The following is a 10,000-nucleotide window of genomic DNA, read 5'->3' as shown; positions in this document are numbered from 1 at the left end:
AAGATGCATCACAGATAGAGAGGTAGTACAAATACACAATATATATATATATATATATATATATATATATATATATATATATATATATATATATATATATATATATATATATATATATATATATATATATATAGTTACACACACTTAACATACAGGTATCGCATCGATTTCTAGAGGTAATAGTCTCTTTCTTACATGTAGTGTGTTATAATGCCATTACACACACACTTAAAAAAAAAAAAACCTAGGACAGGACATAATGAGACAGATATAACAAAACAACATTGTAAATACAAAGCAAAAACAAGTTTTGGTTTTTACATGTGATTAAGTGTGGTTGGTCTGTGTGTGTATATATATATATATATATATATATATATATATATATATATATATATATATATATATATATATATATATATATATATATATATGTAGTTACACACTTAACGGACAGGTACTGTTCGATTTCTTGAGGTAATAGTCACTTTCTGAGTTTCATTTCAGAAAATGTACGCATACCCTGTTTTTCGCCGCCAAACGCCAACATCAAGCCGACTCCTCATGGCGCCATCGGCGGAGGCGAAGCGCCTTGAAAATGTGGAGTCTGGAAGGGCCAAACCGAAAGAGGAGGTGCTGACAGAGGCCAGTACTTATGTCTGCACAAACGGTGGCGACCCCAATGACCAGTTTTTAGTACTGGCTCACTGCAAACTTCAGTTTGGGAAGTACCAGGGCCAGAGATTTAGATGGCTCCTGGAAAACTCACTGGGGTATGCAGTTTATTTGGTGCTCAGCATTTCCACTGAGAAAGCGCAGACAAACCCATTGTCAGAAAATAAACAGCTGTTTCTACAGTACACTTCTGATATTAGAGAGATGGCAGAAGAAGTGGAGAAGTACAAGAGGAAGCAGGATATGCAAGCAGAAGCCCGGGCAACTGGAGACCAGGGCTGCTTGATGGTGGAGTTTGGAGACTTCCAGGGTCGGTCCATGAAGGAAGTTTATGAGGACCAGAGCAAGGAGGCAAAGGACCTCATCAGGTACCTGGTTAAGGCAGATGCCAGGCCCAACACCAACATGGCCCTTTTTAAGGCGTACGTCCTGAAAAGACAGGCTTCTGCTGTGGGCACCAGTGGACATCAGCCTGCACGTCCACCTGCACGTCCACCTGCTGCCGCCACTGTCTCTGTACCTCCACCCTCAGCCTCCAGTACCTCTGCACCTCCACCCTCAGACATCCGAACTGGTGTACAACAGACCGCCACTGTGAAAGCGCTGTTGGCACGTGGCAAACATTTGTCTCCTTCACAGCTGGCGAGAAAAATCATGTCACCAGTTAAACCCTGTGAGTAGTGAGTGTAAATATCGAATTTCCCATACAGCAGTTCAACATGTATTTATTTATTGTTATGGCAAACTTGTCATGTTTCTAGATCCATTACCGCAGTCCACTTTACCTCCTCCAGCAGCAGAACCTTCAACCAAACGTTTGGCCCAAAGGCAGATTTTCACTACTGGTAAGTAAGCACCATCTTGCATACGTTTGTCTTTTGTGTATTGTTCACAGTAATAGTTTTTACATTTCTGCTCCAGGCACTCCTGTTCCCACTGCTGAAGAAGATGATGAGGAGCTGGTATTTGCTGCATCCCAATGTGAAGCACAGCTAAATACAGGTGTGGCATATGACAAATGCCAATATTGTTAACATGTTCAGTTACAAGTCACTTATAAGTTATTTGTTAATGATAAATTAATAATTTACAAAACATGACTATACAATAATAAATCATTAATAAGTAATACGCTAACCATTTATAAATGTTAGTTTTAAGACACTTATAAGTTTTTGGTTTAATGATGAACTAATAATTTACTATAATCATATAAATATAACTTATTAAAAAGTGGTTTGCAAACAATATACAAATTTGCTGTAAGTTATGGTAAAAAATATAAATCATTATTTGAGTCTATTTAAGTATTTTAAGTATTTAGGTCAAACTTGTTTCAGTATCGTCTCTGATAATGGTTAATCTTAAACAAGTAATGAATAGACCATTAGTAAATGATCATTATAAGCTTGTCTGTGTTCAAACGCACAAACATGCAGAATTCGTAGGAATACTTTATAATTGGCACAGAACTTAATAGGTAACCAGTGTAGAGACGATAAAATTGGTATTATATGAACATATTTTCTTGTCCTAGTAAGAACTCAAACGTTTGGACACATCACTATTTGTAATGTTTTTGATCAAAAATACAGAAAAAAAGTAATATTGTGATATATTATTACAATTTAAAATAATTGGTTTTCAATTTATTATACTTTAAATGATCATTTATTTCTGTGATCAAAGCTGAATTTTCAGTATCGTTCCTCCAGTCTTTAGTGTCACATGATCCTTCAGAAATAATTTTAATATGATGATTCATTTTCAAAGTTGTCAATATTTTTTCATAACCTGTGAAACTTTTTTATAATACTTTGATGAATAAAAAGTAAAAAAGAAAAGAAAAAAAGAAGCAAAATGTTTTAAAAATAGAAATCTTTTGTAACAGCGATAAACTCTACTGGTCAGTCATTTGGGGTCAGTAATTTTTTTTCTTTCTTTTTTTGTAATAAATCAATAATTTTATTCAGCAAGGATGTGTTCAATTAATAAAAATTGATAGTAAACGAGATTTATATTATTTTAAAAATGTTTTTATTCTGAATAAATGCAGTTCTTTTGAACCTTTTATTCATCAAATATATTAGTCAGCAGAACTGTCTCCAACACTCGTAATGAATAATCATATTAGAATGATTTCTGAAGGATCATGATCACTGAAGACTGGAGGAACCATCCTGAACATCAAACCATCCTGAAAACCAAATATTTTAAATTGTAATAATATATCACAATATTAAAAAAATATTCTGTATTTTTGATCAAATGATGTGCAAAAGAAACTTCTTTCAAAAACATTACAAATAGTAATGTGTCCAAACTTTTGGCCTGTACTGTATGCGTATATATATATATATATATATATATATATATATATATATATATATATATATATATATATATATATATATATATATATATATATATATATATATATATATATATACAGGATTTACAGTATTGCATACCACTTAATAATAATTTATGAATGTATTAAGTAATAATTAATAAATTACTTATAACTGAATTAACAAAACATTTATAAAATGTTAGCATATTACTTATTAAACATTAATAAATGTATAGTTATGTTTTGTAAATTCATCAACTAATAACTTATAAGTGACTTATAACTGTACATTTTTTAAAGTGTTACCCAAATGTTATAAGAATGTTTTGTAAAAACACAAAAAATCTATTTGTTTTTAATATTTTTTGTTTAAAATACAGAATTATGTCACATCATGCTTCAAGCAGGATGCATTCTTTGAGTGCACTTCTTCAAAACCGTAAGGATGTCCAAAGGTGTCGGGGTATTTATTTGCGTTTCCGAACTTACCCGTTGTGAAACAATCGCCGGATAACTTTTTCACTCCGCTTGCTCTTCTCACTCACTCTTTAGCTACCCCTGAGCAGACAGGATCATGGAGTTTCATTGTTCTAATGATTAGTGGAACAGTTTTTTCCTTACTGTATATTTGTGCATGCTTCGTGTCTGAATTAATCGTGCCTCATTTTCCTTACTCCATTTCATCTAATCCTCATCCTCAAAGAGCTTTATTGATTCCATATTCCTTACATCAATAAAGTGTACACTGCGTTCTTTGCTTTTTAACACTAGTACCATTTTCTTCACTGTTAATGATTATTAATACTTGTCCAAAATTATTGCTTCGCAGGCTGTTTGTGGGCTGAATTTTTGGCATATTACTATCAAATGCAGCAGTCATGCTTATATTGTTTTTTGTTACTATTCACTCAGAGGCCTGTGCTGGTCCGTCTCCATCAGCGGAAACTGCAAAACCACCAGATCTTCAACATCATCACCCACCAGCTGAGCTTCCAGTTCATTGGAAAGATCATCTTCCACCTTTCCAACATGAGTGGATCCGGAACACACTGTTTAAGGCCAACCTTCGAACCGGCAAGCCAGAACTAGTGTCCCAGCTGAAGCTTTGGTGGTACCCTCCTCAGCCCCCTTTAATTAACACTCAGCCACCCGCCTCACACGACCTCTTCTTCTGTCGGCCCCTTTTCTTATGGATGCCGCTGAAGATGTGGTTATTTCCCCTTGTCTGTGTTCGCGTAGACTGTGTTAAAGCACAGACTGACAGCGGCAGGACTTTATCGCACCGTGCGCAAGGTCTTGGACATCGACGGGTGGTATGACCTTGCCACTGAGTGTCTGGAGTGCAAACGCTGCAAAAAGAAATATCCTGCCTGGTCCGAGGACATCTTAGGGCAGCTGGATATGGGCCACCGCAGTCAGTTTCCAGCTTTGCTGACATACAGGTAATTCTTAACGACAATCATTCATTATTAGGCGCTTTTATTTGTGTGTTTTTTTTGCATGATTATACTGTTGTTTTCTTAGATACTCATGTGACAACCGGGTGCTGAGGATGATGAGGGAGAGGACACTGGGCAACAGTGTGACTCAGCTTTACAAGACGCTGATGGAGCAGCACAGTGAGGCATGGACACAGCGTGTCCTGCAGTACTTGACTGCCTGCAAACCATTTACAAGGTCCTCCCTTGTGCAGCCTCCTGTGTTTGCTGAGCCTCCCCTTTTACCTGCCCTACCTAAACCTAAGTGGCTGTTAGCAGTGTACGCTAGGGATGTTCTGGGGCGTTTGCACGAGGTCAAGGGCAAAATTACATCCATCTTTGGCTGTGTTCTCAAGATGGACTCCACAAAAAAGGTATCACAGCCCTGTTTGTATCCAGATATTTGCCAGACATGGATATGTACACAGACATAATGAACACGGTTTTTGACCCTTTTATTTTTCCCTATAGGTCACAAAGAAACTGGCTGGTGCTGCTTCAGGAACAGCTGCCTGGTGCACAAATGTGGGGAACGAACACGGCCAAGTCCTTGTCTCTGTGCTAACAGCTGCCGAAGGACATGGACTGGACTCCATGGCAGCTGGTTTGATGAAACGCTACCGGGAGGCAGGAGAGGCAGCCCCAAAAGTAATGTACGTGGACAGAGATTGCTGCAGTCAGCATGGCCAGTCTCGAGTGAAGGTCCTGTTTTCGGAGTGGGATGAGCTTGAAGTGCGCCTTGACATCTGGCATTTCATGCGGCGATTTGCTGCAGGTGTCACGACAGAGGCTCATCCTCTCTATGGGATCTTCATGGCACGTCTGTCCACGTGCATCTTTCAGTGGGATCCAGAGGATGTGGCTGCTCTTCGCCATGCAAAGGAAGGTGAGCTGGCGGCAAAGAAGACTGGACACATCTCCGGAAAGGCGGTCAGTGCTCGCATTACAAGGAGGGAGTTGGCACTGCACTGCTGAAGGAAGACCAGGGGGATGGAGGAGACGACCAGATCAATCGGATCACTGATTGATCTGTTTGACAGTGCGGCCGGGAAGGACACTCTGGGAGTTCCTCTGCTGGACCACGAAAGGATCCAGCGGATATGGAAAGAACAGCAGAAGCATGTACAGTGTATCCAAGATCCAGAGAACTTTCCACTGTACATGAAGACAGGGACACTGAAGAAGGGTGGTGTGGAGCTGTGCTGCTACAGGTGTGCCCGTGGCTCTACCTCCTTGGAGTCATTCCACCTGCACCTGAACCGTTTTATTCCAGGTATTACATACATATTTAATTACTTACTAATTGAATTACTAATTTAAAATATAAGCACTATAACTGCTTCCATTACTTTAACGTAATGGCACTTTAATAAATGTCACACTCTACAGTAATGTTACAGTTCTTTTCTGATGTCATAAGCATTGACAAAGCTGTCTTGCCTGACAATCACTAGTAACTAATGACAATTTTTTATCTAAATTACATAACTCTATTACATGCAACCAGTTACTTTATAGCACATCATGTGTAGTACATATGTGACATATAATACCCTTTTTTGTTTATTTAACTTTTAGGAACCAGTGCCAGTGATGCGCATTTTCAAGCTTATCTCCTTGAGGGCTTGATGCGTTGGAATGATGACCGGATGGATGAAGCCATAAAAGGACCTTCATCTATCCGGTCATATGGCAGTGCCATGAGAGAGGCTGTGGACCAGCTTAGTCGAACAGTCTTTGGGAAGCCCTGGGATGAGCGCTATCGCCCTCCTGGAGCATATACAGGCAAGAAATTCATTTTTTATTTCTATTTTAGCCTTTAATGTACTAGACAAAATATTAAAGAGCCTCTATTATTTTTTTCTGAAAATTACCTTTCATGTAGTAAGTAAAAAAAAAACTTCTCAAGGGCTACCCCCAGCCCTAACCCTGCTCAAGGGCTACCCCCAACCCTAACTCTGCTCAAGGGCTACCCATAACCCTAACCCTGCTAGAGTGCTACCCCCAGCCCTAACCCTGCTCAAGGGCTACCCATAACCCTAACCCTGCTCAAGGGCTACCCCCAACCCTAACCCTGCTCAAGGGCTACCCATAACTCTAACCCTGCTCAAGGGCTACCCATAACCCTAACCCTGCTAGAGGGCTACCCCCAACCCTAACCCTGCTCAAGGGCTACCCATAACCCTAACCCTGCTAGAGGGCTACCCCCAGCCCTAACCCTGCTCAAGGGCTACCCCCAACCCTAACCCTGCTCAAGGGCTACCCATAACCCTAACCCTGCTCAAGGGCTACCCATAACCCTAACCCTGCTCAAGGGCTACCCCCAACCCTAACCCTGCTCAAGGGCTACCCATAACCCTAACCCTGCTCAAGGGCTACCCATAACCCTAACCCTGCTCAAGGGCTACCTCCAACCCTAACCCTGCTCAAGGGCTACCCATAACTCTAACCCTGCTCAAGGGCTACCCATAACCCTAACCCTGCTAGAGGGCTACCCCCAACCCTAACCCTGCTCAAGGGCTACCCATAACTCTAACCCTGCTCAAGGGCTACCCATAACCCTAACCCTGCTAGAGGGCTACCCCCAGCCCTAACCCTGCTCAAGGGCTACCCCCAACCCTAACCCTGCTCAAGGGCTACCCATAACCCTAACCCTGCTCAAGGGCTACCCATAACCCTAACCCTGCTCAAGGGCTACCCCCAACCCTAACCCTGCTCAAGGGCTACCCATAACCCTAACCCTGCTCAAGGGCTACCCATAACCCTAACCCTACTCAAGGGCTACCCCCAACCCTAACCCTGCTAAAAAATTAGTTCTTCCATTGTTTCATCATCGATTCAGATTCGCACTGGGATTTATGGAAAATCAGTGTCTACAATCAAATCACTGAGCTTTAGGAAGCCTCTGGACACAATGTTTTTTTTTTTTTTTGGAATATGCGGTAAACCAATCACAACAGACTGGGCCGTCTGACCGGTCAGAGCAGAGTGAGCGTTTGGCTGAACGTTTTGGTGATGTGCAATGTATATTATGAGAAAATGAAAGTGTTTTTTGACCTTTGACTTTGAATATCTCCAAAACTAAATTAGGAAACTTTAAAATAGCATAATAGGGGCATTTCAAGAATTTCTTTTTTTCATTTTCTTTTCTCTCATTTCTTGTAGGTGAATTGCTGGGAATGGAGTATCTTTACAGCCAGACTGGCAAAACACTAACTCCAGTGCTCCAAAACCCAGAGGAGGAAGACAGGCTGGTGGAGGAAGTTGATGACCAGGATCTGCAAGATGAGGGGTTTGAGGAACAGATCCTGGAGGACATCACAGTTCCAGTGCTGTATGAGGATGACCCCTGCAGTGATCTCGGAAACAGCCCCTCATCTTTGCCTCAGCCTCAGTCCCCAGTATCATTGCCTGAGCCATCCACATCATCTGGTGGAGAAGGACAGCATCTTGCCCCTGCCCCTGCCCCTTCAGTGCTGTCACAGCCATCTGACACTGGAAGCAGTCTCTCTGATGAGGCTCAGGTAAGACACTTTAAGTGCTTTATTTTGTTCAATCTTGTTTTATTCCACATATATTAATATTAATCTGCATTTACTAGGGAGCAGTCATTGGCCCAGATGGCATCGCTGGGTGGGATAAGGTCCAGGATCTGGCTGGTTACCTGGTGGGTCTTCGTGAGGCTGCTTACCTCACTGACCTCCAGATGACAGAGGCCATCCAGCTGTGGACAGCTCTCCCTGATTGCGATAAACAGCGGGTCAACTATCAGTCTCGACATCAGCCTCAGCTGACACATGGGCGCTTTAAGGCTCCAAAGCGGTCCGGTGTCACACCGGGTGTGGAAAGTGTCAAACGTTGTCTGATTGGACATCCTGGGGGTCCAGCACAGTGGCCCAGCACCAGCCGCTTGGTTGAGGCCATTTGTATGAAGCTGTGTGCTTTACACAAGTCGCCAACCAAGAAGGCTGGAGTTTGCACTCCCAGGTGGTCTAAAATCCTCTCAGATTACCACCACATCCGAGAGCTGGTGCTTAATAGTCGCAGGCTGATGGATGAAACAATGATCCAGCTGTTTGAGCTAAACCAGAGGACACTCATTCAGTGGTAAGCATGGCACATTATTTGCTTCAAATAAAATTAATGCTTCTAAACATATATATAATAAATAATTTATTTTTAGGTTTCAACGGCGGCAGAAGAATCAGGAAATGAGTGTCCTTGCTCAGGGACTGATTCCACCTGATCCAATAGGTGTGTCTATTACACAGCTTCCTCCACCGAGGCAGAAACTAAATGAAGCACCATCGACCTCGGGCCCAAGACATACTTTTATCTTTCCGAAAAATCAAGAAGGACAAGCACCTATTCTGCGACCAGGTTGACGGCCCGCTGCTGCAACCAGGGAGTGCCCCATCGCACCTGCCCCCACAACATCAGGACTTGTGCAGCCTATTTCAGCACCTGGGTCATTGATGGGCACACTAGTCCTTAACCCAGACATGACTGTGTCGATGGTGTTTCAGTCTTCAAGTGCTTCAGCATCCAGTGCACGCCCAGCTCTGTCTGCTCCTGTTTCTGCTGCTCCTGTTGCTCCTGTTTCTGCTGCTCCTGTTTCTGCTGCTCCTGTATCTGCTGCACCTGTTTCTGCTGCTCCTGTTTCTGCTGCTCCTGTGTCCCGTTACACCCAGAGGAACAGGCGCCGGCGGGCACAGGAGGAGGAAAGTGGAGTCCATAAGAGGAAGTATGTGCGAGGGGTGTCTTTTAACATGTGCAGCAAATGTGGACAGCCCAAAACGAAAGAGTTTGGCCATAGCCGATATGGTAATGCCACATTTTGCTTGCGTGCCTCTGGTGGACAATCTTTGGAAGACTGGTTGGCAGAACAGCGTCAGCAAAATAAACAACAAAGTCCACCTCCTCAATAAACACTTTACTGTATATATTTTGTATATATTACGTGCCCACTTTTTTAAATATTGTCCTGTATATATATGTGTGTGTGTGTGTGTGTGTGTGTGTGTGTGTGTGTGTGTGTGTGTGTGTGTGTGTGTGTGTGTGTGTGTTTGTGTGTGTGTGTGTATTAATTTCAATATTTGTGTGTATATTTTATATTTGTTCAATTTAATAAAACATTTTAAATTTGATGTGTTTTTTATTAGATAAATTAAATCTGATAAATCATATCAATCAAATCATCAACCCCACCCCCCAACACACACAACTTTTTTGAATTCATTTTATTTAACCATAAACATGTAATCAATAGTCCACCTCCTCAATAAACACTTTACTGTAAATATTACGTGCCCATTTTTTAAAATATTGTCCTGTATATATATATATATATATATATATATATATATATATATATATATATATATATATATATATATATATATATATATATATATATATATATATGTGTGTGTGTGTGTGTGTGTGTGTGTACTCATTTCAATATTTGTGTGTATATTTCATATTTGTTCAATTT

This window comes from Pseudorasbora parva, chromosome 20 (genome assembly GCF_024679245.1).
Source record: "Pseudorasbora parva isolate DD20220531a chromosome 20, ASM2467924v1, whole genome shotgun sequence".
Taxonomy (NCBI): Eukaryota; Metazoa; Chordata; class Actinopteri; order Cypriniformes; family Gobionidae; genus Pseudorasbora; species Pseudorasbora parva.
Note: the sequence above shows the minus strand (reverse complement) of the source record.